Consider the following 18,016-nt stretch of genomic DNA (forward strand, 5'->3'; position numbering starts at 1 on the left):
GATATGAACAGGCCCAGAGGTATGTTAATCGGAAAACACTTCATAGGCCATACATTTTATCATTTATACCCAATTCTCACACAAACATTGTACATGTGCTTTAAGCAGTAAACTTAGAGCCAGCAGTGATACACATCATGAGTAGTTATGCTCTGTGACAACTTCACTGGACAATTTTTTCCATCCTGAGCATCAGGGTCAAAAGTACAGTTAGAAACAGAACAATAGCTTTCTGTCAGAATTTTTAAAATTTCTTACTCAGTTAAACAGTATGATCTGAAAGTTATCAAATATTTTCCATATAATTTAACATACCAAATAATCCAAATTAGTTTAGAAAAAAATTTTTCTCTTAACAGAGAGAGAAAACCAAACTTAGTCTTGTATCAGTTTACTGTTAATAATAAAATTCATTTAGTTAATTAAATTCAGTCTAATCCGCAAGACAGAGGAGATATGGGGATATATGTATATGTATAGCTGATTCACTTTGTTATACAGCAGAAACTAACACACCATTGTAAAGCAATTATACTCCAATAAAGATGTTTAAAAAATTAAAAATTCAGTCTAATCTTAATCCTGACAGACAACATACAAAATGCTTTTCTCAAAGTTACTTTTCCACAAACATTTTATCACTTTCTGGATCCATACAAATCTGTCCTTTTTTTCCCATCCAACCAACTGTAGGACAAAATTATTATCATCATTTTTCCTCAACAAAAATATCTCCATTCTTTATACTTTCTCTTCACTGACAAACATATCTTACTTGCTTTACACAGTGATAATGTTTCCCTTATCATTTTTACATATTACAATTTTTAACCCTTGAAAACCTTAACAAAACCAAGAAACAAGTAATTGAACTATTTGTTATATCAGTATTTTCTAATTGGCAAACTTAAGAACATATTCCATAACCTCTAAAAACATACATTTTTTCATAGCACAATTTCTCTTTAATCTGGTACAAGATGTGTGTTTAAGAAACCCAGACATCCTTAAGTTTCCCTCTTGGTCTTGCAAGAAGACAAAAAAGTAGGTTAATTTAGATTTGTTTGACTTGTAAGTGCTTACATTTTTTTTAAAGCCAATTAAATAGAGCTCTTTACAAATTAACCAAAGGCAAAGACACATATTGAGACATACATACATCCAGACAAACAGAGATCTCATTGTTTCCTCTTTTTACATTTCATGAATTAGGCATTGCAATTAAACTTATCAGTTTATGAATAACAGTCAAATAGTCAAATTTTACACTCAATTTTAAAAGGCTTCTTTTTTTTTTTCTCTCTCTTTTTTTTTTTTTTTTTGGCTTGACGTTTTACTAATTAACCCAAGGCTGAAGTCTCAGGCAAAGTGGGCTGTTTGTATTTCAAGGACATGATAGAGTTAACTTGAAGTTTTCTCCTAGGCATATTTTTGTTCTCTCAGGGTCAGAATTCTGAAAACAGTATTTTATCAAGCTAGCTTTCTCTAACTGCATATGCAAAAAGAATCAATTTTGGAATTTCAAAAGAGTTTCATCTTAACCAATTTTCTCCGGAGTCTAAAGAATACTGTTGCCATACATTGGTTAAAAAAAAAAAAAAATCATCTTTCTTTTTCTTTGTCATAATTTCATAGCTAAAAATTTTTTTTGATGAGTTGAACTTGAATTTCCCATTTTACATAAGACAACAAAGATACCAATCACATAGATGGAATACACACTCACACACCAAAAGACAGATGTCACAAATCCTCTTCAGAGGATGACTGGTATAGAGTCCCAAACAAACACTTCCCCAGCACAAACGATTCTCAATGGTAGACAGATGCCATAACTAATTGGCAAAAATGCCCAAATAGCACTTCATGGTCACAAACGGTCCTCAATGGCAGACAGACATCAGAACCAATTGGCAAAATGCCCAAATAGCAGTCAGTGCTCACAAACGGTCCTCGACGTCAGAACCAATTGGCAAGAATGCCCAAATAGCACTTAGCGCTCACAAATGGGAATGTTGCCCGCGTGCACACGGGTGGACTTACCCAGTCTTGGAGCTCGTCAGCTCGTCCAGGTGCATCTCTCCATTCCACCAAGGAAAAGCATAAGTTGGCAGCCGGTGCCGAGGAGGGGAGAAACAGGGAGGATCCTCGAAACAAATGGTTTTGGCGGCTGCCAGGAACGTCCCCCAAATTCCCTTCTCGGGGCTAACTAGCCACGAGCAGCAGGCTCATTGCAACCATCCCAGTATGTTGTCACGGCCGTGGCTCTACCTGGGAAAACACAGGGGAGCCAGGTGTCATGAGAGCACAGTAGCTGCCGTAGCCCCAGCAGCCCCACTAGCCCCACGGTGGGCGCCAAAATCTGGAACCGAAAGTGGGGTCCAGCTGCTCGCCACTCAAAAGCCAATAAAGAGGCCAGCTTGATGGAAAGGAAAGTTTGCTTTATTTCGGATGCCAGCAACCGGAGCAGGGGGTGGGGGGAGGGTGGACAGCTGTCCAAAGGCTGATTCCTCCCCCTGACAATCAGGGGGCAAGAGCTTTTATAGACAGAGGGAGGGGGCTACATGCAGAAACAGCACAGTCAGCTCTGACAGGCATCATCTTGAAATTGGTCATGCGGTGGTCTGATCAGTGTCATCTTGATTGTTTTAGGTACACTTAATCTTCAGTTCCAGGGTCAGTTTGTTTCCATTTCTTTGAGGCCAATTCTCGGAATTTTTGTGGCAGCTTATGTCGCGGCTACAGCCTGCTCGCCATGTAGTTAACTTCTTCCACCTGGTGGGGGTGTCAGTATCTACAAGGCACCTCACAGGATGTGGCTCAGAATATTATCTGTAGCCCTTAAGGAGGAACTAAAGGTCCTTGACGTTGCTTAATGACTAAACTATTATTATTTGGTCTCCTTTGACTGTTTTCCTCTGTTTCTGCATTTTCTCATTTCTCTGATTAAACTTATTCTTTGGCTAAGGTTTTTCCACAGACAAAAGGCAGGCCGAGGACATGGGGCAGCAAGGACCATAGGGTCCTGCTCCATTCCAATGCCTCCTTTTCTTTGATACTCCTCAGTCTTCAGGAGGGATGGGTACAGAAGAAGAAGGGGAAGAAGGTTTTGGGTAGAGGGGTTAGTCATCAACTTGGCAGAGAAGCTCGGGTTTAGTTTCAGCTTTTCCCAACTGTTTGAGGGAATGGGGTGATGACCACTCTTGGCTACTTCTTGCTGAAGTGGGGTGTAGTTCTGCCTAATTTGGGGAATGGACACAGAATTGGAAATAATCTCAAGCTCATCAATATTTTGTATCATGAGAACATTACCTCTCTCCTTGATTCCTTTTCCTAGTACCTGGACAAGCATTTGAAAATTAGTAGACATTTTACAATGACGATAATAATCAAAATACATCTTCGTATTATTCTCTGAATGTATTGTTGCTTAATGGTTAAAGCAGATGTACAATGTATGTTTAATAGGCCATAAACAGGCTGTTTTGGTTAGCCTAAAGTTCAAATTAAATCATACATAAGCTAGAATGACTTCCCCATACCTCAATATGTGAAAATTTCCTCCATTATTTTCCCCTTTTAATTGTAACTCTTTCCATAGAAAGCATTGATACTCAATATACTTTTCCAACGTTGCCAGAGTGGCTCAGTCGACTGCTCTGGGTCCATTCATGTCTCTCGGTGCTAGGCCTCTTTTTGTTTATATGTTTGCCTAGCTGTTCACAGTGGGGGAAAACTAATCAGATATGAACAGGCCCAGAGGTATGTTAATCGGAAAACACTTCATAGGCCATACATTTTATCATTTATACCCAATTCTCACACAAACATTGTACATGTGCTTTAAGCAGTAAACTTAGAGCCAGCAGTGATACACATCATGAGTAGTTATGCTCTGTGACAACTTCACTGGACAATTTTTTCCATCCTGAGCATCAGGGTCAAAAGTACAGTTAGAAACAGAACAATAGCTTTCTGTCAGAATTTTTAAAATTTCTTACTCAGTTAAACAGTATGATCTGAAAGTTATCAAATATTTTCCATATAATTTAACATACCAAATAATCCAAATTAGTTTAGAAAAAAATTTTTCTCTTAACAGAGAGAGAAAACCAAACTTAGTCTTGTATCAGTTTACTGTTAATAATAAAATTCATTTAGTTAATTAAATTCAGTCTAATCCGCAAGACAGAGGAGATATGGGGATATATGTATATGTATAGCTGATTCACTTTGTTATACAGCAGAAACTAACACACCATTGTAAAGCAATTATACTCCAATAAAGATGTTTAAAAAATTAAAAATTCAGTCTAATCTTAATCCTGACAGACAACATACAAAATGCTTTTCTCAAAGTTACTTTTCCACAAACATTTTATCACTTTCTGGATCCATACAAATCTGTCCTTTTTTTCCCATCCAACCAACTGTAGGACAAAATTATTATCATCATTTTTCCTCAACAAAAATATCTCCATTCTTTATACTTTCTCTTCACTGACAAACATATCTTACTTGCTTTACACAGTGATAATGTTTCCCTTATCATTTTTACATATTACAATTTTTAACCCTTGAAAACCTTAACAAAACCAAGAAACAAGTAATTGAACTATTTGTTATATCAGTATTTTCTAATTGGCAAACTTAAGAACATATTCCATAACCTCTAAAAACATACATTTTTTCATAGCACAATTTCTCTTTAATCTGGTACAAGATGTGTGTTTAAGAAACCCAGACATCCTTAAGTTTCCCTCTTGGTCTTGCAAGAAGACAAAAAAGTAGGTTAATTTAGATTTGTTTGACTTGTAAGTGCTTACATTTTTTTTAAAGCCAATTAAATAGAGCTCTTTACAAATTAACCAAAGGCAAAGACACATATTGAGACATACATACATCCAGACAAACAGAGATCTCATTGTTTCCTCTTTTTACATTTCATGAATTAGGCATTGCAATTAAACTTATCAGTTTATGAATAACAGTCAAATAGTCAAATTTTACACTCAATTTTAAAAGGCTTCTTTTTTTTTTTCTCTCTCTTTTTTTTTTTTTTTTGGCTTGACGTTTTACTAATTAACCCAAGGCTGAAGTCTCAGGCAAAGTGGGCTGTTTGTATTTCAAGGACATGATAGAGTTAACTTGAAGTTTTCTCCTAGGCATATTTTTGTTCTCTCAGGGTCAGAATTCTGAAAACAGTATTTTATCAAGCTAGCTTTCTCTAACTGCATATGCAAAAAGAATCAATTTTGGAATTTCAAAAGAGTTTCATCTTAACCAATTTTCTCCGGAGTCTAAAGAATACTGTTGCCATACATTGGTTAAAAAAAAAAAAAAATCATCTTTCTTTTTCTTTGTCATAATTTCATAGCTAAAAATTTTTTTTGATGAGTTGAACTTGAATTTCCCATTTTACATAAGACAACAAAGATACCAATCACATAGATGGAATACACACTCACACACCAAAAGACAGATGTCACAAATCCTCTTCAGAGGATGACTGGTATAGAGTCCCAAACAAACACTTCCCCAGCACAAACGATTCTCAATGGTAGACAGATGCCATAACTAATTGGCAAAAATGCCCAAATAGCACTTCATGGTCACAAACGGTCCTCAATGGCAGACAGACATCAGAACCAATTGGCAAAATGCCCAAATAGCAGTCAGTGCTCACAAACGGTCCTCGACGTCAGAACCAATTGGCAAGAATGCCCAAATAGCACTTAGCGCTCACAAATGGGAATGTTGCCCGCGTGCACACGGGTGGACTTACCCAGTCTTGGAGCTCGTCAGCTCGTCCAGGTGCATCTCTCCATTCCACCAAGGAAAAGCATAAGTTGGCAGCCGGTGCCGAGGAGGGGAGAAACAGGGAGGATCCTCGAAACAAATGGTTTTGGCGGCTGCCAGGAACGTCCCCCAAATTCCCTTCTCGGGGCTAACTAGCCACGAGCAGCAGGCTCATTGCAACCATCCCAGTATGTTGTCACGGCCGTGGCTCTACCTGGGAAAACACAGGGGAGCCAGGTGTCATGAGAGCACAGTAGCTGCCGTAGCCCCAGCAGCCCCACTAGCCCCACGGTGGGCGCCAAAATCTGGAACCGAAAGTGGGGTCCAGCTGCTCGCCACTCAAAAGCCAATAAAGAGGCCAGCTTGATGGAAAGGAAAGTTTGCTTTATTTCGGATGCCAGCAACCGGAGCAGGGGGTGGGGGGAGGGTGGACAGCTGTCCAAAGGCTGATTCCTCCCCCTGACAATCAGGGGGCAAGAGCTTTTATAGACAGAGGGAGGGGGCTACATGCAGAAACAGCACAGTCAGCTCTGACAGGCATCATCTTGAAATTGGTCATGCGGTGGTCTGATCAGTGTCATCTTGATTGTTTTAGGTACACTTAATCTTCAGTTCCAGGGTCAGTTTGTTTCCATTTCTTTGAGGCCAATTCTCGGAATTTTTGTGGCAGCTTATGTCGCGGCTACAGCCTGCTCGCCATGTAGTTAACTTCTTCCACCTGGTGGGGGTGTCAGTATCTACAAGGCACCTCACAGGATGTGGCTCAGAATATTATCTGTAGCCCTTAAGGAGGAACTAAAGGTCCTTGACGTTGCTTAATGACTAAACTATTATTATTTGGTCTCCTTTGACTGTTTTCCTCTGTTTCTGCATTTTCTCATTTCTCTCTCTGATTAAACTTATTCTTTGGCTAAAGTTTTTCCACAGACAAAAGGCAGGCTGAGGACATGGGGCGGGGTGTGCACAAGGACCATAGGGTCCTGCTCCATTTCAGTAGGACACAAAGTGTGCATCTTTCTTCAAGAGATTAAATACCAAGTATTTGCCTTTCTGGCCTTCCTTGCATATAAGGTATAGGAATGTGACCCAGGCTTCACCAATCAGACAGAATTGTATGAAATTTTGACTCAGGAGTTAGAGTCACAAGAGGGAGAGGTAGGGGGTCTTTTTCTCTTTGGTGGTCATCATGGCTCTGCAAAGTTATGTGCCTGGCCCAGCAGTGGAGTGGTGCACACCTAGTGCTCCAGAGCTAGATGGTGGAAGTTACCTCATGAGATCATTTCTTTTTTATAAATTTATTTATTTTATTTATTTTTGGCTGCATTGGGTCTTCATTGCTGTGTGCGGGCTTTCTCTAGTTGTGGCGAGGCGGGGACTACTCTTGGTTGCGGTGCGCAGGCTTCTCATTGCAGTGGCTTCTCTTGTTGAGGAGCACAGGCTCTAGGCACACAGGCTTCAGTAGTTGTGGCACGTGGGCTGAGTAGTTGTGGCTCGCAGGCTCTAGAGCTCAGGCTCAGTAGTTGTGGCGCACAGGCTTAGTTGCTCTGCGGCATGTGGGATCTTCCCGGACCAGGGCTCGAACCCGTGTCCCCTGCATCGGCAGGCGGATTCTTAACCACTGTGCCACCAAGGAAGCCCATGAGATCATTTCTGAAGATGATTTTTGACTGTTGTTTCTGGAAACGTAGCCTGGAGCCTTGTTCTCTAACACTCTCAGCAAGTTTTTTTAAGAATTCCTTTTAGTAAGCTCCTTTTCTCATTAATTATTCAGTATAAGCCTCTGTCGCTTCTAATTTAGAACCCTAAAGATATAGTTAGTATTACCGAAGCTTAATGAGAATGGGGCTTAGTTTTAGGAGACTGTGGCAAGCAAAATATTGGCTTCAGAAAGAGGTACACATCCTAATCCCCAGAACCTGCAAATATGTTACCTTACCTGGCAAAAGGGACTTTGTAGATACGATTAAGTTAAGAATCTTGAGATGATACGATTATCATGGATTATCCAAGTAGTGCAAAGTAATCAATCACAATAGTCCTTATAAGAGGGAAGCAAGAGGGTCAGTGGGTGAGACTGAAGAAGAGAGGTGATGATGGAAGCAGAGGTCCTTGAGCCAAGAGTTGCAGTCAGAGAGGAAAGCACAAACTACGTCATGTATGGTTTTATAGGTCATAGTAAGGTGTTTGGATTTTAAGTATGATGTGAAGTAATTGGAGAAATTTAAGTAGGAAAATCACATTATTTGATATATGATCTTAAAACATGATTTTTGTTTCTATCTTGGGAAATTTACTAGATTGGAACAAGACGAGAGAGAATGAGGATACACCAGTTAGGAGGCTATTGCTACAGTCAGAGTGAGAGAGGATGACAACTTGGACTTGTACATCAGTGATAGAGATGGAAATATTCAGTTGAGAGGAAGAAAATAAATACATAAAATGTGAAAGGGAGATTGAATGAAGCAAAGCTCTCAGGAAAGAGACCCAAATACTGGCAGAAAGATTCGTTTCAGTTGAGAGGAACTGCTTCTTTATTTTAATAGTAAGACAGAAGTAAGCGAGGCCGTGTGTGCATATGTATGTTTCATATTGAGAATACTGCATCTGATGGTATTTGACTTTCTGATTAGGAGGATGCCTTCTTCTCAAAGTGAAGGCAGTTAATATAAAATATCTTCTCACCGTGTACAAAGATATAAAATTTTATACTTAGATTAAGTAACATCCATCTTGGGTTTAATCTGCCATTGAATATTAAGAGTTAATTATACAAAAAAAAAAAAAAAAAAAAAAAAAAAAGAGTTAATTATACAGTCCAAATCCTGGGCTGAGGTTATCAAATCAGATTTGGAACAGGATAAATGATTGAGTCCTAACCTCCAAAACAAAGAGACAAACAAAACAACTCATTGTCTGTGCCACCGGGAATATAATATACCAACTGAAAATACGTTTAATTTTATTGAACTATGTGCTGTTCCAACTACATCTGAACTACTACGGATATTTCTAAAAACCACAACATTAGAAGGATATCAACAAACTAGAGTACATACGGAATACAACAAAAAAGATGATGAAGTATCTAGAAACCTGAGAAGCAAGTGGAGAAAGTGGGGATCATTAGTCAATACTAATTTTCATATATTTAAAAGGCTCTTATGTGAAAGAGTGAAAAATCAGTCATTGTTTAAATGGGGATGATAATAACACTGCCTAATGAAAAGAGTTCTTTTGATGATTAAATAAGTATATTTATATATGCATATTATTGTTTCTACTATTATTAATATATTCTTATTTTTCTAGAGGGCAGAACCTCGACCAGTAATGTTAGAACAAATCAAATACCAGCCAATTATGAGTATGAGTATTCTTTTTTTTTTTACATCTTTATTGGAGTATAACTGCTTTACAAGGTGTGTTAGTTTCTGCTGTATAACAAAATGAATCAGCTATATGTATACAAATATCCCCATATCTCCTATCTCCTCCTTAATGCATCTCCCTTCTACCCTCCCAATACCACCCCTCTAGATAGACGCAAAGCAACGAGCTGATCTCCCTGTGCTATGCGGCTGCTTCCCACTAGCTATCTATTTTACATTTGGTAGTGTATATATGTCCATGCCACTCTCTCACTTCATCCCAGCTTACCCTTCCCCTTCCCCATGTCCTCAATTCCATTCTCTACGTCTGTGTCTTTATTCCTGTCCTGCCCCTATGTGCTTCAGAACCTTCTTTTTTTCTTTAGATTAGATATATATGTGTTAGCATACGGTATTTGTTTTTCTCTTTCTGACTTACTTCACTCTGTATGACAGACTCTAGGTCCATCCACCTCACTACAGATAACTCAATTATATTCTTTTTATGGCTGAGTAATGTTCCATTGTATATATGTGCCACTTCTTCTTTATCCATTCATCTGTCGATGGACACTTAGGTTGCTTCCATGTCCTGGCTATTGTAAATAGTGCTGCAGTGAACATTGTGGTACATGTCTCTTTTTGAATTATGGTTTTCTCAGGGTATATGCCCAGTAGTGGGATTGCTGGGTCATATGGAAATTCTATTTTTAGCTTTTTAAGGAACCTCCATACTGTTCTGCATAGTGGCTGTATCAATTTACATTCCCACCAACAGTGCAAGAGGGTTCCCTTTTCTCCACACCCTCTCCAGCATTTACTGTTTCTAGATTTATTGATGATGGCCATTCTGACTGGTATGAGGTGATACCCCATTGTAGTTTTGGTTTGCATTTCTCTAATGATTAGTGATGTTGAGCATTCCTTCATGTGTTTGTTGGCAATCTGTATAGCTTCTTTGGAGAAATGTCTGTTTAGATCTTCTGCCCATTTTTAGATTCAGTTGTTTGTTTTTTTGATATTGAGCTGCATGAACTGCTTGTACATTTTGTAGATTAATCCTTTGTCAGTTTCTTTCTTTGCAAATATTTTCTCCCATTCTGAGGATTGTCTTTTCATCTTGTTTATGGTTTCCTTTGCTCTGCAAAAGCTTTTAAGTTTCATTAGGTCCCATTTGTTGTTTTTTGTTTTTATTTCCATTTCTCTAGGAGGTGGGTCAAAAAGGATCTTGCTATGATTTATGTCATAGAGAGTTCTGCCTATGTTTTCCTCGATGAGTTTTATAGTGTTTGGCCTTACATTTAGGTCTCTAATCCATTTTGAGTTTATTTTTGTGTATGGTGTTAGGGAGTGTTCTAATTGCATTCTTTCACATGTAGCTATCCAGTTTTCCCAGCACTACTTATTGAAGAGGCTGTCTTTTCTCCATTGTATAGTCTTACCTCCTTTATCAAAGATAAGGTGACCATATGTGTGTGGGTTTATCTCTGGGGTTTCTATCCTGTTCCATTGATCTATATTTCTGTTTTTGTTCCAGTACCATACTGTCTTGTTTACTGTAGCTTTGTAGTATAGTCTGAAATCAGGGAGCCTGATTCCTCCAGCTCCGTTTTTCTTTCTCAAGATTGCTTTGGCTATTCAGGGTCTTTTGTGTTTCCATACAAATTGTGCAATTTTTTGTTCTAGTTCTGTGAAGAATGCCAGTGGTAGTTAGATAGGGATTGCATTGAATCTGTAGATTGCTTTGGGTAGTATAGTCATTTTCGCAATGTTGATTCTTCCAATCGAAGAACATGGTATATCTCTCCATCTGTTTGTATCATCTTTAATTTCTTTCATCAGTGTCTTATAGTTTTCTGCATACAAATCTTTTGTCTCCTTAGGTAGGTTTATTCCTAGGTATTTTATTCTTTTTGTTACAATGGTAAAGGGGAGTGTTTCCTTAATTTCTCTTTCAGATTGTTCATTATTAGTGTATAGGAATGCAAGAGATTTCTGTGCATTAATTTTGTATCCTGCAACTTTACCAGATTCATTGATTAGCTCTAGTAGTTTTCTGGTAGCATCTTTAAGAGTCTCTATGTATATTATCATGTCATTTGCAAACAGTGACAGCTTTACTTCTTCTTTTCCGATTTGGATTCCTTTTATTTCCTTTTCTTCTCTGATTGCTGTGGCTAAAACTTCCAAAACTATGTTGAATAATAGGGGTGAGAGTGGGCAACCTTGTCTTGTTCCTGATCTTAGTGGAAATGGTTTCATTTTTTCACCATTGAGAATGATGTTGGCTGGGGGGGTTGTCATATTTGGCCTTTTTTATGTTGAGGTAAGTTCCCTCTATGTGTACTTTCTGGAGGATTTTTATCATAAATCGGTGTTGAATTTTGTGGAAAGCTTTTTCTGCATTTTTTGAGATGATCACATGGTTTTTATCCTTCAGTTTGTTAATATGGTTTATCACATTGGTTGATTTGCATATACTGTAGAATCCTTACATTCCTGGGATAAACCCCACTTGATCATAGTGTATGATCCTTTTAATGTGCTGTTGGATTCTGTTTGCTAGTACTTTGTTGAGAATTTTTGCCTCTGTGTTCATCAGTGATTTTTTTTTCCTATTTATACAAAACTTATTATTATACTTTGTTCAGGATTACAAATCACGAAAAGGTCAACAACATAAGCACAAAAGAGGAAAAAGGGGCCAAGCTGCTGAATGTCACCAGCTTGTCTGTGGGGGTAAAAGGCTCTGGTCTCTCGGGAGTCTAAAGCAGGAGGTGAGGAGATGACTAGGCATAGAGGTCCTCTCAGTCTGCAGAGTAGGCCTTGCCCTCCTGCAGGAGAGCAAAGTTGAGGAATGGGAGGGTCTGTGCACCTCGTGATAGAACTCTTTGGGGTTTGCCAGCTGCAGCTCATACTTCATGTTGGGATCATTCCAGACATCCATAAAAAAAAAAAAATTTTTTTTTTTTTGGCATTTGCCTTTACTTTATAAAAACACACAGCTTAAATACATATGACACTCTCTATACAAGACATGAACAGCTGTTAGATTTAACATTTTCCGTTAGTTCAACAGAAAGCAAATATGTAAATTACCTCGTAAGAGCAATGGGTTTCTTTAGAGACTCTGCATTCCCGGCCCAAGGGCAGACCACCCCGCGGGCAATCGATGCAGGAAGTTCACCCAAACTGTCCACCCTTCCGGCGAGTCATTTCACCAACATGGCCTTTATTGCATGGCTTCATATTGCACTTCTTCTCAGACACTATCTCACTTAGCCACACCACAAGTTTAAGCTTTCGTCTTCTCTAGAAATGCTTAATGGAAAAACCAATGTATAAACAGTATTAACTGGCTCTTACCATTGTGCTAAGTACCAATCATGAGAAACATGAACCCCTCTTCACTTTGCAAAACTTGCAATGGAAGGTGGTTAGCTCTATTTCATGGCTAAATTCCTCTACAGAAGTTTTACAGAAACATTGTCAGAGTCAGAGTGAGCTATATGGAGTGTGGTGGGGAAGGGAGAGACATCCCAAGACCCACTGAAATTGCTTACAGGACAGGCACTGTTCCTGTCAAAGGCAATGTGTGCATGGCCCCACCTTTTCTAACTTGAGACCGAAATACCTCCCTCCCCCTCAAGATTCTGTGATTGTTCCATGAGGAACAGCTACCTCATTGATGATTCAGAGCTTACAGGGGCTGCCTACTTATGCTGGCTTTCTTTCAAAAATTTAGCTGCCTTATCCATGGTTCATTTAGTTTTGTTTTGTTTTGTTTTTTTTTTAGTTTTCTTTTTTGTGACATCTTTGGTTTTGGTTTCACGTTGATGGTGGCCTCGTAGAATGAATTTGGGAGTGTTCCTCCCTCTGCTATATTCTAGAAGAGTTTGAGAAGGATAGGTGTTAGCTCTTCTCTGAATGTTTGATAGAATTCGCCTGTGGAGTCATCTGTTCCTGGGCTTTTGTTCACTGGAAGATTTTTAATCACAGTTTCAATTTCAGTGCTTGTGACTGGTCTGTTTATATTTTCTATTTCTTCCTGGTTCAGTCTCAGGAGGTTGTGCTTTTCTAAGAATTTGTCCATTTCTTCCAGGTTGTCCACTTTATTGGCATAGAGTTGCTAGTAGTAATCTCTCATGATCCTTTGTATTTCTGCAGTGTCAGCTGTTACTTCTTTTTCACTTCTAATTCTGTTGATTTCAGTCTTCTCCCTTTTTTCTTGATGTGTCTGGCTAATGGTTTATCAATTTTATTTATCTTCTCAGAAAACCAGCTTTTAGTTTTATTGATCTTTGCTATCGTTTCCTTCATTTCTTTTTCATTTATTTCTGATGTGATCTTTATGATTTCTTTCCTTCTGCTAACTTTGGGGTTCTTTTGTTCTTCTTTCTCTAATTGCTTTAGGTGTAAGGTTAGGTTGTTTATTTGAGATGTTTCTTGTTTCTGGATGTAGGATTGTATTGCTATAAACTTCCCTCTTAGAACTGCTTTTGCTGCATCCCATAGGTTTTGGGTCATCGTGTTTTCATTGTCATTTGTTTCTAGGTATTTTTTTATTTCTTCTTTGATTTTTTGGTGATCTCTTGGTTACTTAGTAGTGTATTGTTTAGCCTCCATGTGTTTGTATTTTTTACGGATTTTTTCCTGTAATTGATATCTAGTCTCATAATGTTATGGTCAGAAAAGATTGATATGATTTCAGTTTTCTTAAATTTATTAAGGCTTGGTTTGTGACCCAAGATATGATCTATCATGGAGAATGTTCCATGAGCACTAGAAAAGAAAGTGTATTCTGTTGCTTTTGGATGGAATGTCCTATAAATATCAATTAAGGGGCTTGCCTGGTGGCACAGTGGTTGAGAGTCCGCCTGCCGATGCAGGGGACACGGGTTCATGCCCTGATCCGGGAAGATCCCACGTGCCGCGGAGCAGCTAGGCCCGTGAGCCGTGGCAGCTGAGTCCGCACGTCCAGAGCCTGTGCTCCACAACGGGAGAGGCCACAAGAGTGAGAGGCCCGCGTACCACCAAAAAAAAAAAAAAAATCAATTAAGTCCATCTTGTTTAATGTATGGTTTAAAGCTGGTGTTTCCTTATTTATTTTCATTTTGGATGATCTGTCCATTGGTGAAAGTGGGGTGTTAAAGTCCCCTACTATGATTGTGTTACTGTCGATTTCCCCTTTTATATGGCTGTTAGCATTTGCCTTATGTATTGAGATGCTCCTACGTTGGGTGCATAAATATTTACAATTGTTATATCTTCTTCTTGGATCGATCCCTTGATCATTATGTAGTGTCCTTCTTTGTCTCTTATAATAGTCTTTATTTTAAAGTCTGTTTTTTCTGATATGAAAATTGCTACTCCAGCTTTCTTTTGATTCCCATTTGCATGGAATATCTTTTTTCATCCCCTCACTTTAGTCTGTATGTGTCCCTAGGTCTGAAGTGTGTCTCTTGTAGATGGCATATATACGGGTCTTGTTTTTGTATCCATTCAGCCAGTCTATGTCTTTTGGTTGGAGCATTTAATCCATTTCCAATTAAGGTAGTTATCGATATGTATGTTCCTATTCCCATTTTCTTAATTGTTTTGGGCCCGTTATTGTAGGTCTTTTCCTTCTCTTGTGTTTCCTGCCTAGAGAAGTTCCTTTAGCATTTGTTGTAAAGCTGGTTTGGTGGTACTGAATTCTCTTAGCTTTTGCTTGTCTGTAAACGTTTTAATTTCTCTGTCGGATCTGAATGAGATTTCTGCCTCTGGAGCTTGCGTAGGTGGTGCCCTTCTGTCTGTGGGCGCAGAGAGCTAGAAGCTCCTATGGTGGGGCCGCCCCCCTCCTCGTGCACCTTGAGACAATGGTCTTTTGCCTCTCCAGCAGGCCCAGTTTTTTTCCTGGACTCCCTCCTGGCTAGCTGCGGTGCACTAGCCCCCTCAGGCTGTCTTCATGCAGCCAACCACAGTCCTCTCCCTGGCGCCTGACCTCCAAAGCCTAAACTTCAGCTCCCGGACCTGACTGCCCCGGTGGGTGAGCAGAGAAGCATCTCAGGCTGGTGAGTGCTGTTTGGCACCAATCCTCTGTGTGGGAATCTCTCCGCTTTCCCTCCACACTCCTATTGCTGCCCTTTTCTCTGAGGCTCTGAAGCTCCCCACAGTCCCTGCCAGTGAGCCACTTCCTAGTGTGTGGAAACTTTTCCTCCTTCACAGCTCCCTCCCAGAGGGGCAGGTCCCGTCCCTATTCTTTTGTCTCTGTTTTTTTCTTTTTTCTTTTCCCTACCCAGGTACATGGGGAGTTTCTTGCCTTTTGAGAAGTCTGAGGTCTTCTGCCAGCATTCAGTAGGTGTTCTGTAGGAGTTGTTCCACATGTCGATGTATTTTTGATGTATTTGTGGGGAGGAAGGTGATCTCCACATCTTACTCTTCCACCATCTTGAAGGTCCCCCCAGCATGAATATTCTTGAATATCAATGATAGGTGTGTCAGTATAGGATATACTGCCTAGTTAGGTAGCAATGTCACTACCACTGAAAGAGCCCAGGCAGAAGACAGACTTACTGCCAGGATAATTCCGAGGATATTCCCATCTTGAGTGAAGTTAGGTGATCATAAGAGTCACATGTATAACACTAAGAACCTAGGATGATTATGCTTTAATATATGCTTGAGAGTTATTAGCCAAGGGAACAAAAGAAAACTTTTTGTGCTATCGTGACAGCCATTAATTCTGTTTGCCTTATATGTTGAGTTTTTCTTCTAAGCGCGTGGTAGATTTGTGATTGTGTAGGCTGCATGACTAGTTCTGTCTGATGAGTGTGAAGAAAGGTGACTGTGTCAGTTCCTCAGTGGATCGTTCAGTTAATAATGCAAGACCTTTACAGAGTCCTTTCTTCCCTCTGGCACAGTGACAAGCAATGTTACAAGACAATGGCTGTTCTTGACAACTTGGCAGAATGAGTAATTGCGGTAACAGAGCCCCCTTGTGGAACAGTGATGGATGTGTTATCTGAGTAAGAAATAAACTTACTTTAAGTCACTGGAATTTGAGGGTTGTTTGTTAGTGCAGCATAACCTCGCCTATTTCGATGGATATGACCATATTGAATTCCAAATATCATTACTGACTTGCACAAGCTTGGGTCTAACATATAGGAGATGAGTTAGCAGACCCTAAGAAGAATTGAAATAATGAACATTTTTTATACATCTGGTACAAATAACATTTTTCGCTCTCAGTTTTCCAACTCTGTAGTTCCCTACCTCACGACCCACAGCTCCAGCCCCAGATGAAAGATGGAAGTGCAGGAATTGGTGCAGCCACTATGGGAAACAGTGTGGAAGTTCCTCAAAAAACAGAACTACCATAGAATCCAGCAATCCCACTTCTGGGTATATATCCAAAGGAATTGAGATCAGGGTCTCCTAGAGATATCTGTACTCCCAAGAGATAAGATTACTTAGAATTTTTTGACTTGTTAAAGTCAAATCAAATTAGAGGGAAATTTACACTGATTCTACAAATGCTGTCATTGTCTGTGACTGCCAACTTTCTCCTTTAGTTCTTGCCTTGCCAGATAACACTACTTTTTGTGTCCCAAATTATATGTTTTTCTTGTCTACCTGAAAGTTCTTTGAGGGTAAACCCATTTACTATCAACTCTGCCATTAGATTGCTTTATTACTTTGAAAATCTCTCATATTTTTCTTGCTTGGTCTGGATTTCCTGATTTGTAAAAAAACGGGGATGGGGACTGGACTAGGTGATATTCTCAACCTCTTGTTAAAAATGATTCAGCTGTATTTTTCCCCAGTAGTTAGGAGAGTGCTGCTACTTTTGAGGAGCAAATTTTTAAAGGAAGCGATGATTCTTTTATAAAATAAAGGTACTGAAAAGAAAACCAAAGGAAGTAGTTAAGAGCTAAATATCCTTGAGGATCTGTAGATGAGGCCTGATGATAGGCTCAGAAGAAAATTAAGTGCTGTAGGATTATATTTACTTCTCAGGAAACAGCAGGAATCATTTCGCATATACCAAATGCCAGCTAACAACTGTTATTAATGAGGCCTTAGCTGTTAAGTTTTCATATTTCTTTGTAAAGGAAAGGTTACGCTTAATAAGGTACCATGCCTATGGAATTACCTAACAGAAGATACCAGCTCTGCTATTATCAAAGTGTATAGAAATGCCTCACAGTATTATACCGGAGGAGCAAGAACCACCTCCAGAGATTTTTAACTGCTTGGTGCCAGTACCTCTTGCTTCTTTTATTTTATCTCCATGGAGAGACCTTGCAGAGTGATATGTAGAATAAGCAAGTATCAGGTTGCCCAAAGAAGATCTTCTTCTAAACTCAAGTGGCTCAGGCATTTAAAAAAAAAAAAATTGGATGCAAATATTAGCTACCCCAATTACCAGCTGTATAAACTCGAACAAGAAAATTTAATTTCACTGAGCTTTAATATCCTTATTTGTAAAATGAAAATAACGTTAACCTACCATACTCGTGAAATTTTTATATATATGTATACTGAAGGGGAGCAGAATTTGCCACTCCAAAATATGTCTTTTTGGCATAAGGATTATTTTAGGCTTATTATTTTTAAGAAACAGCAGACACAGGAAAAGCTCTAAAAACTGAGTAGAAGTTACCCTTTTGTAAGAGACATTTACATTTATAAGGGAAATCTCCATTTGTAAGCGTGTGTCCCTCTCTGTACCAGGAAGAGAAGGGTGACTCTGAAATTCTAGAAACTCTTACCAATGGAGAAGGCAGTGACCTAAATCTGCATAACAACCTTACCCTTGTTCACTGTGTTTTGCCTGATAACCTCCCATAACTGGCTCCCCT

This window comes from Tursiops truncatus, chromosome X (genome assembly GCF_011762595.2).
Source record: "Tursiops truncatus isolate mTurTru1 chromosome X, mTurTru1.mat.Y, whole genome shotgun sequence".
Taxonomy (NCBI): Eukaryota; Metazoa; Chordata; class Mammalia; order Artiodactyla; family Delphinidae; genus Tursiops; species Tursiops truncatus.